Here is a 10,331-nt window from a genome sequence, read left to right as displayed (position 1 = left end):
TCCATGTGACACATATACTTGATACTTAATAAATCTAGATATTTTTTATATTTTGCTCACATTTTTTTGTCATGTCTGTCAATATGTATGCGCCAATAAGCGATAATGTAGTGTTATGTAAAGGAGTCCAATCTGTCAGGAGACAGCCTTTTACATTAAAGGCTATAACATAATCACCACTAAAAATGTGTTCCTTTTATTAGCATGAGACTGGACCCAATGAATATTTTTGTTAACCCACTCCTACAAAAAGGATATATAGGACACATGGTGAAAGCACACAAATTGGCAGAAAAACTGCACAACGAAAATATTAATATAATATGGAGGACAAAACCTCAACAAGGTAAATTAAAATGAACCAAGTGCAACATTATACCATAAGCATGCATAGACAGACAAGTGCATACAAATCCATGAAGTATAATAGAAAGAAAATATTTTCATGTCACCATGCAATAAAGGAGGGAATGGACAGGGCACAGGTCAGAAAGGACCCCACACATATCACCACTGCTATGGCTGGCTTCTTATCAGCCTTTTCTTCTTTTCCTGAAGGATATTATAAGATGATTTATGTTATGACCAGATGAAAGTTGGCTCAGTAAAGAAGTGAAGGGCTCATAAGAAGCCCATAACGGAATTGCTTTTGTGACTGACTTTACTGATAAAAGAACCTGTAGAATGCATACACTTTTTTTTTATTTTTTATAATAAATTATTATTATTATATGTTCCTAAAAGCATTCTGCACTTCAGGGAGTATGTCCTCTCTGAAATGCATAGGAGTGTTCTTGGGCCTTACTGTAGAATTCTGGATTTTATTCCAGACACCTGAATCTCCAGATCAACACAGGACAGAAAAGTGAAAAATCTTGTCCAAGCTCTTCATGGAGGCAGGTCATTTGCCCATGCCACTTACTCTCCACGAAAGTCACTTAGTCTCCGCTGAAAAAGAGCAATGATGGCTGTAGGTACAACTGATGGGGTGCGGTAGATCAGTACCTTTTATGAAGTTTGCACTGATTGTATTTTTGTTTCTGATGAGATCGGAGAATATCTTGTGGGTATTGTGTATAAATAGCTGATCATACCACACAGCTTGTTCTGATCAGCGTATATATATATATTTATTTTTTTTATAAAAGATTATAATGATTTATAATGATATAATTCACTAGCGCTGCACCAAAGCTCTCATGGAATGCCCGCTCGGCTGCAACACTAGAAATACCTTTCCCTGAAAGTAGGTATTAAAGGGGGAAGATACAATCAAACTATATGTATAGTGTGCGCTGAGGGGGACTTAACTAATAATAATAGTAAAACGTACCTGAGTTGTATCAGCGTTCTTGAACTGTAAAAGTGAGGTAGAGAAAAGTTGGTGGATTTTTGCTATGTTGTCATGCAATGTATAGAGATTTCACAGATGGTGCTGCAAGAGGGAAGGGACAATGAAGGTAACTGGTTACTGAACAAAAATAAAGGTATAATGCATAGGGATAATGCTGCTGTTGCACAGTGATCGGCAATATACCTCTAAATTAGCACCAGCGGAGCTGATTACAATGATGATAGATACGGCAAATGGCGCAATGTTGTGGCTGATATACAGCCCAGTCACGCAAACTGAAAGAAGGAGTCAAACTTAAATAGAGCAAAACAATAGTCCGTTCGCACCGCCAATGGTGCTTAAAGTTCCAGGGTTAGCCGAGTTGGTACCTGTTATTGTAGAGAAGGTTCCTGCTGGGAGATCCAGGACTTCAGGAGTTGAAACTGTAGCGTGTGTGCAGTGGGAGTATTGCCCCGGCCGGTGGCGTCTCTACCAAACTGCTTCCGGCTTCCGGGTTGCTCGATGTTTCTAGCAATAGTGACGTCACTATGGTGGCTGTGGAAGTCCAAAAATGCTCTCAACGCGTTTCGGAAAACAAACGGTTTCCTTCCTCGGGAAATTGTGCAAGTTCTCCCACCTAAAAAAGATAAGAGAGGCCTGTAATTTTCATGATAGGTATACCTCAACTATGAGAGACATAATGAGAAAAAAATCCATAAAATCACATTGAACAAAGTGATGTCCAGCGCCTCTCCCGCATAAAACAAATTCCCTTATTGATTCATATACACCATAGGTACAAAAGACAGGGTAGTCACAGGTGACGCGTTTCAGCCTGTCAAAGGGCCTTAGTCATACAACAAATATGAGCAAAATGAATCATTTTATAGGGTTCAGGGGAAATTACCTCCCACAAGATAGGCGAGGTTTCCTCCCCTTCATCCCAGGTGCAACCGTGCTAGGATATAAAGAAAACGTTTTAACTGTTCACGCACCGTTGCAATCTATGATTCATTTGTCTCCACAAAGACACATCTAAAATGAATATGCATATCATTTTTGCATACATAGGCAAGTGGTTCGTGGGTATGATCAACTTTCAGCTTGTAAAACTGTAAATAGCAATAATAATCATTAGCTTCTCCCAGCAACACATATTGCCGCATGTATTACCGCATGGTGTGCACGGGTTATTAAAACCTAGAACAAACATGTGGCGACTGGTGCAAAAGATATTTTTAACTAATGCTCAATTTCGGCAGCATACCATTATACAAATACCAGGCGCAAACATGTTGGTTTTAATGTGGTATATATACACGAGTGACACAGATAATATATATGTTACAGATCTTGAAGGAATAAATAGTTAGATATAACTAAATGTTGTAACAAAAATCCCTATACAAATATATACTGTCTGTCCTAAATAAAATTATGTACGTTAAATTGACAGATACCTTTATATGTAAGAAGAAGCCAGATCGTGTGGTGACATGGGTAAATATCTCTCTGCCAGAATAACAAAATTATTTTCTTTTCTTTATATAATATAATATATGAATTCGGGCAACTTGAAAAAAGTAGAAAACTAAATAGTTAGCCTAATCAGAGGAATTTTCTATTTCGTTATGTAATATGTTGATATAACCTAGATAAAAATGTCAAATTTAATAATGCAGGATAGTATCTAATCTTTTGTTCAAACCTTTCGGTATACGACTTTCTAATTTCAATATCCAATAGACCTCCCTGTCGAACAGTTTTTGTTTAATGCTTCCTCCTCTGATTGGCACTGTGATCCTTTCCAAACCTTGTACTATAAGTGATCTAGTGCTCCCTGCATGCTGTTCTGCGCAATGCCGGGACACCATAGACACATGTCGGGAGTTGAAGTCGGATAGATGTCAGATAGATGTTTCCTCACCCGAACCTTGAGTGGATTGGAGGTGCATCCGACATACTGCAGTTCACACTCACAACATGTAAAAACATAAACTACATATGAGGTATTGCAATTGATGTATTGTTTAATGGGATATACAGTGCCATCAGAAGAGGATTTGACAGTGGAGGAATTGAACATTATACTGCAGCATATGTACTTGGTATGTCCACATTTAAATGATCCCAAATGTCTCAACCAAGTGGGTCTATGTAGTCCTGTTTTTTCCATAAACAGACTGGGTGATATTTTTTGTCCGATTGTTTGTGCTTTCTTGGAAACACATTTGTATTCATTGGAAAACACATTATTGAAAGCCGGGTCACTTGTGAATATTGGCATATGTTTGTGCAATATGCTGCAGATCTTCTTAACCCCTTAAGGACCCGGGGTTTTTCCGTTTTTGCACTTTCATTTTTTCCTCCTCCCCTTTAAAAAATCATAATTCTTTCAATTTTGCACTTAAAAATCCATATGATGGCTTATTTTTTGTGCCACCAATTCTACTTTGTAAAGACATCAGTCATTTACCCAAAAATCTACGGTGAAACGGAAAATAAAATCATTGTGAGACAAAATTGAAAGAAAAAAAAACGCCATTTCGTAAATTTTGGGGGCTTCTGTTTCTACGCCGTGCATTTTTTGGTAAAAATGACACATTCTCTTTATTCTGTAGGTCCATACGATTAAAATGATACCCTACTTATATAGGTTTGATTTTGTCATACTTCTGAAAAAAATCATAACTACATGCAGGAAAATTTATACATTTAAAATTGTCATCTTCTGACCCCTATCATTTTTTTTTTTTCCGCATATGAGGCAGTGTGAGGGCTCATTTTTTGCGCCGCCATCTGATGTTTTTAGCGGTACCATTTTTGTATTTATCGGACTTGTTGATTGTTTTTATTCATTTTTTCATTATATAAAAAGTGACCAAAAATACACTATTTTTGATTTTGGAATTTTTTTGCGCATACGCCATTGACTGTGCGGTTTAATTAATTATATATTTTTATAATTCGGACATTTCCGGACGCGGCGATATCACATATGTTTATTTTTATTTACACAGTTTTTTTTTTTTAAATGGGAAAAGGAGGGTGATTCAAACTTTTATTAGGGGAAGGGTTAAATAATCTTTATTCACTTTTTTTTTGCAATGTTATAGCTCCCATAGGGACCTATAACACTGCACACACTGATGTTTTACATTGATCAATGGTTTCTCATAGGAAACCAGTGATCAATGATTCTGCCGCTTGACTGCTCATGCCTGGATCTCAGGCACTGAGCAGTCATTCGGCTATCGGACACCAGGAGGCAAGGTAGGAGACCCTCCTCGTGTCCCAGAGCTGTTCGGGTTGCCACGATTTCCCCGCGGACATCCCAAACATCCCCCTGAGCTAGCCGGCAGTGATTTACTTTCACTTTAGACACAGCGTTCAACTTTGAACGCTGCGTCTAAAGGGCTGCCGTGCGCTATTAGCCACGTACGTCCGGTACGTACTTGGTCCTTAAGAGGTTAAACTCGTGGCTGTATTGGGTAGAAAAAATAATAGGTGAAAGTTTTTTTGGTGGTCTATGTACACGACTTGAATTGTCACTGCCATTGATCAATAAATTTCGATCCTTACATAATGCCTATTTTTTCCTTTCTCGATATCCCATGGGTTGTACCCTCTAGCCAATAAACGTTGTCTAATCTGACCTGCCTCCTTTAAGAAATCCTAGTTCGCAGAACAATTTCTACATGGACGGATCGTTTCGGCCACAGGTAAATTTTTTGTTTAGTGTGCAGGGTGGCATGAAGTGGCGTGAAGAATTGAATTTACTGCCATACTTTTCCTATGGGTAGATGTAATTACTTGCTCCTTTTCATTGTCACCCTGCAGACGCAAATCTAAAAATGTTATTGTCTTGGGCTCATGTGATACTGTAAACTTTAAATTGTATGGATTGTCTTTCAAATATTGTGTGAATCCTGGTATGGTCGCTACCTCCAACCCCCAAATAAACAGGAGGTCATCAATGTAGCGACCATACCAGTGGATAGATGATACAAAAGGATTATTTGGGATGAAAAGTGTCCCCCCTCCCACCAACACATATATATGTTGGCGAGACAGAGGGAGCACTTCGCCCCCATCGAGGCACCGGTAATTTGATGGAAGAACTGTTGGTTGAACATGAAAAAATTATGATGGAGTAAAAAGTCTATCACTTGGACTATGAATTCTTTTAAACTATCGGAGTAGTTGTAATAGCTTTTTAGAAACCAGAATAGGGCACTCGGGGCTAGTGGATGCGGAATTACGTAATAAAGGGATGTGACATCTGCTGTCATCCAAGTAAAACCCTCCTGCCAGGTTATATCATTCATTATTTTTCATACATGTCCAGTATCCTTGATGTAACCTGGCATATACACTATTAATGGTTGCAGTGTCGCATCCACCCATGAGCACAACCTTTCATTGAGGGATGATATCCCTGCAACTATTGGTCTCATAGGAGGGGGAAAACCCTCCTTATGGACGTTGGGCAGCGAATGGAAAATCGGAATCACCGGATTGTCTATAATAAGATATTCCGGTTGTTTCCTAGTAAAAAAAAGCCATTCGCTACCCCTGCATCCACAAGGAGGGACAATTTGCTTTTAAATAAATTTGTAGGATTTTCTGAAAGGGGCCTATATGTATCTGTGTCTTGTAACATCATTAGACCCCCATCCAAAATGACAATGCCCCCCCCCCCTTGTCTGCCTGACAGACTGCCACATCCTCCATCTGAGTGATTTTCTCCAAAGCCATTCTCTCTCTGTAACTCAGGTTGGACTTCATACTGGGTGGATTCTTCGCTAAATCGGTGGATTCGTGGATTCGAATGGAAAATCGGAATCACCGGATTGTCTATAATAAGATATTCCGCTTGTTTCCTAGTAAAAAAGCCATTCGCTACCCCTGCATCCACAATGAGGGACAATTTGCTTTTAAATAAATTTGTAGGATTTTCGGAAAGGGGCCTATACGTATCTGTGTCTTGTAACATCATTGAATTAAATTTATTATATAGATCCCCATCAAAAATTACAATGCCCCCCCCCCCTTGTCTGCCTGACGGACTACCACATCCTCCATCTGAGTGATTTCCTCCAAAGCCATTCTCTCTCTGTAACTCAGGCTGGACTTCATACTGGGTGGATTCTTCGCTGAATCGGTGGATTCGTGGATTCGAATGGAAAATCGGAATCACCGGATTGTCTATAATAAGATATTCCGCTTGTTTCCTAGTAAAAAAGCTATTCGCTACCCCTGCATCCACAATGAGGGACAATTTGCTTTTAAATAAATTTGAAGGATTTTCTGAAAGGGGCCTATACGTATCTGTGTCTTGTAACATCATTGAATTTAATTTATTATATAGATCCCCATCCAAAATTACAATGCCCCCTCCCCTTGTCTGCCTGACGGACTACCACATCCTCCATCTGAGTGATTTCCTCCAAAGCCATTCTCTCTCTGTAACTCAGGTTGGGCTTCATACTGGGTGGATTCTTCGCTAAACTGGTGAGTTCACACTCCACCGCATCTTGGAAATAATAGTGTAGGGGTACATGAAGCCACTGGATAGAAATCTGGGTTGGGAGTTGGGGAAATGTATGTTGTCAATAATAACAGAATCTTGAAATAACTCCTGCAACTCAGAAACATGTACTAGATCATTGAATAAGAGGCTGCCTTTCTTGTGAGTATGTGTGTCACTATCACAAAACTCCATTCTCAGTATGCAAAAAATCAGTATTTTCAATATTTGTATTAATAACATTTGAATGCAAGTCATGGTTCATAGTGAAAGGAACATTATTAGTGCAAGACACAATCTCATAATCCTCATCCTGACATCCCGAATTCCTCGTGCCTGCGGCGGTAATTCCTCCCCGCCCGACGGCGTTTTTTACACACGTCGATCTTTGCTGACCAATATTTGCTTGAGGTATCGGGGAGGATGCTGCATTTGGAATGGATAGTCCAGATTGTGAAAGCTGATCCTCTTGCTCCAAGGTAGATGTACCAGATGCCATATCTGTGGAACTAAAGCTCACTTTAGCTTATTTTTTTCGGTTTCTGCTTACGTCCGTGACTTTTTTTCAAAATAGATTGAGGTGTAGATAATCCACCTGATTTTTCTGGCCATTGAAAAACATTGTTAGTATGATAATCCATGAGAATCCATTTCCACAAATAATGTATGGTTCTCATACGGTATTAGGCTTGTTTGTAACACAACAATTTTTTCTTTCACAATCTTAAGTGCCTCTTCCTCGTATGAGATTATCAATTGCATAAATCGGGATGAAAACTCTGCCAATAATCCATCCCACTCTTGGTGGAACTGGTCAGAAAAAATAGTAGTAGAGAACCGGTAGAGAATTCCAGTCTCACTGCTCTTACAGTAAAGAATCCCTGTCTGTGCTTGTGTAGAAACCTTCTTACCTCTAAACATAGCGGATGCTCCCTTGTTATAGCTACAGTCCTAGGTATAAATAGATCATGGGAGAGATCTCTGTATTGTCCCCTGATATATTTATACATAGTTATTAGGTCTCCCCTAAGCCTTCTTTTTTCTAAACTAAATAACCCTAATTCTGATAATCTTTCTGGGTACTGTAATCCTCCCATTCCCCGCATTACCCTGGTTGCCTGTCTTTGAAATCTCTCCAGCTCCACTATATCTTTCTTGTACACTGGTTCCAGTACTGTACACAGTATTCTATGTGTGGCCTGACTAGTGATTTAGACAGCGGTAGAATTTTTTCCTTGTCGCGGGCATCTATGCCCCTATTGATGCACCCCATGATTTTATTTGCCTTGGCAGCAGCTGCCCGAAACTGGTCACTACAGCTAAATTTACTGTTAACTAAGACTCCCAAGTCCTTTTCCACATCAGTCGTCCCAAGTGTGCTCCTATTTAATACATAATCCCAGCCTGGATTTTTCCTCCCCATGTGCATTACCTTACATTTATCAGCGTTGAACCTCATCTGCCACTTCCCAGCCCAAACCTCCAACCTATCCAGATCCATTTGTAACAGTGCACTGTCCTCTATTGTGTTTACTGCTTTACAGAGTTTAGTATCATCTGCAAAGTTTGCTACTTTACTATTCAACCCCTCTACAAGGTCATTAATGAATATATTAAATAGAATAGGACCCAAGACTGACTCCTGTGGTACCCCACTAGTAACAGTCACCCAATCAGAATAAGTACCATTAATAACCACCCTCTGTTTCCTATTCCTACCCACTTACACACATTCTCCCCCAGCCTTATCCTTCTCATTTTATGCACCAATCTTTTATGTGGCACCGTATAGAATGCTTTGGAAAAATCCAGATATGCGACGTCCAGCGATTCTCCCTGATCAAGTCTGGAGCTCACCTCCTCATAAAAGCTGATCAGGTTAGTTTGACAGGACCGATCCCTCATAAAGCCATGCTGATATGGAGTCATACATTTTTTTTTAATCAAGATATTCCAAAATAGCATTTCTTTGAAAACCCTCAAACAATTTACATACAACGGAGGTTAAACTAACAGGCCTATCATTCCCGGGGTCACCGTTTGACCCCATTTTAAATATTGGCACCACATTTGTCATGTGTCAGTCCTGGGGAACAGTCCGCGCACTTCGCGCACCAGGACGTACATTTATGTCCTGTGTATGACGGCGAGAATCAGAACGGTGCTCGCGTCATACACGGCAGGTTCCGGCTGCTAGCGGCAGCTGGGGACCCGCCAGTAATGGCCAACATCCGCCATCACGCAGATGTCCGTCATTAACCCCTCAGATGCCGTGATCAATACAGATCACGGCATCTGCGGCAGTGCGGTACTTTGAATGGATGATCGGATCGCCTGCAGTGCTGCCGCGGCAATCCGATCATTCAGCATGGTGGCCGGAGGTCCCCTCACCTGGCTCCTCCCGTCTCCCGGGGTCTTCAAGCAGACCAGAGCAGAAGATCACCGATAATAATGATCGGTGCTATGTCCTATGCATAGCACTGAACAGTATTAGCAATCAAATGATTGTTATAGATAGTCCCCTATGGGGACAAAAAAAGTGTAAAAAAAAGTTGAAAAATTAAAAAAAAAAAAAAAAAGTAAAAAAAAAAGTGAAAAATCCCTTTCCCCAATAAAAATTTTAATTGTCAGTTTATCCCATTTTACCCCCAAAAAGCGTAAACATATTTGGTATCGCCACGTGCGTAAATGTCCGAACTATCAAAATATAATATTAATGATCCCGTACGGGTAATCGCGTAAACGTAAAAAATAAAAAAAATTAAAAAAATGCAGCTTTTTTTGTCAAATTAAAAAAAAAATATTAATAAAAAATTATTTAAAAGCTTATTATATGCAAATGTGGTATCAATAAAAAGTACAGATGACGGTGCAAAAAATGTGCCCTCATACCGCCCTATATACGGAAAAATGAAAAAGTTATAGGTGGTCAAAATAGAGCGATTTTAGATGACTGATTTTGTACAAAAAGTTTTAGATTTTTTTAAGCGGTACAAATATGTAAAAGTATCTAGCCATGGGTATCATTTTAATTGTTTTGACACACAGAATAAAGAACACATGTAATTTTTTACCGTAAAGTGTACAGTGTGAAAACAAAATCCTCTAAAATGTGCAAAATTGTGGTTTTCATTTAAATTTCCTCCTTTTTTTGGGGTTCGCCGTACATTTTATGGTACAGTGAGAGGTCTCATTACAAAGCACAATTGGTCACACAAAAAACAAGCCCTTATATGGGTCTGTAGATGGAAATATAAAAGAGTTATGGATTTGAGAAGGTGAGGAGGAAAAAACGAAAACGCAAAAATAAAATTGGCCAGGTCCTTAAGGTTAAAATGGGCTTGGTCCTTAAGGGGATAGAGTTCCTGAATATTAAAAATAGGGGTCAGTCTATTACATTACTTAATTCCTTTAGAACACGGGGGTGAATGCCATCTGGACCTGGCGATTTGTCTATTTTGATTTTTT

General features: G+C 39.4%; 1 protein-coding gene across 2 annotated transcripts in view; it reads left to right on the top strand.

Moving 5' to 3' along the window:
- The window catches only part of LOC130271476 (uncharacterized), an 86,149-nt gene that overhangs the window by 9,495 nt on the left and 66,323 nt on the right, over nt 1-10,331 (top strand). The window lies entirely within an intron of this gene.

This window comes from Hyla sarda, chromosome 1 (genome assembly GCF_029499605.1).
Source record: "Hyla sarda isolate aHylSar1 chromosome 1, aHylSar1.hap1, whole genome shotgun sequence".
Classification (NCBI taxonomy): domain Eukaryota; kingdom Metazoa; phylum Chordata; class Amphibia; order Anura; family Hylidae; genus Hyla; species Hyla sarda.
This window is presented reverse-complemented; position numbering and strand designations above follow the sequence as displayed.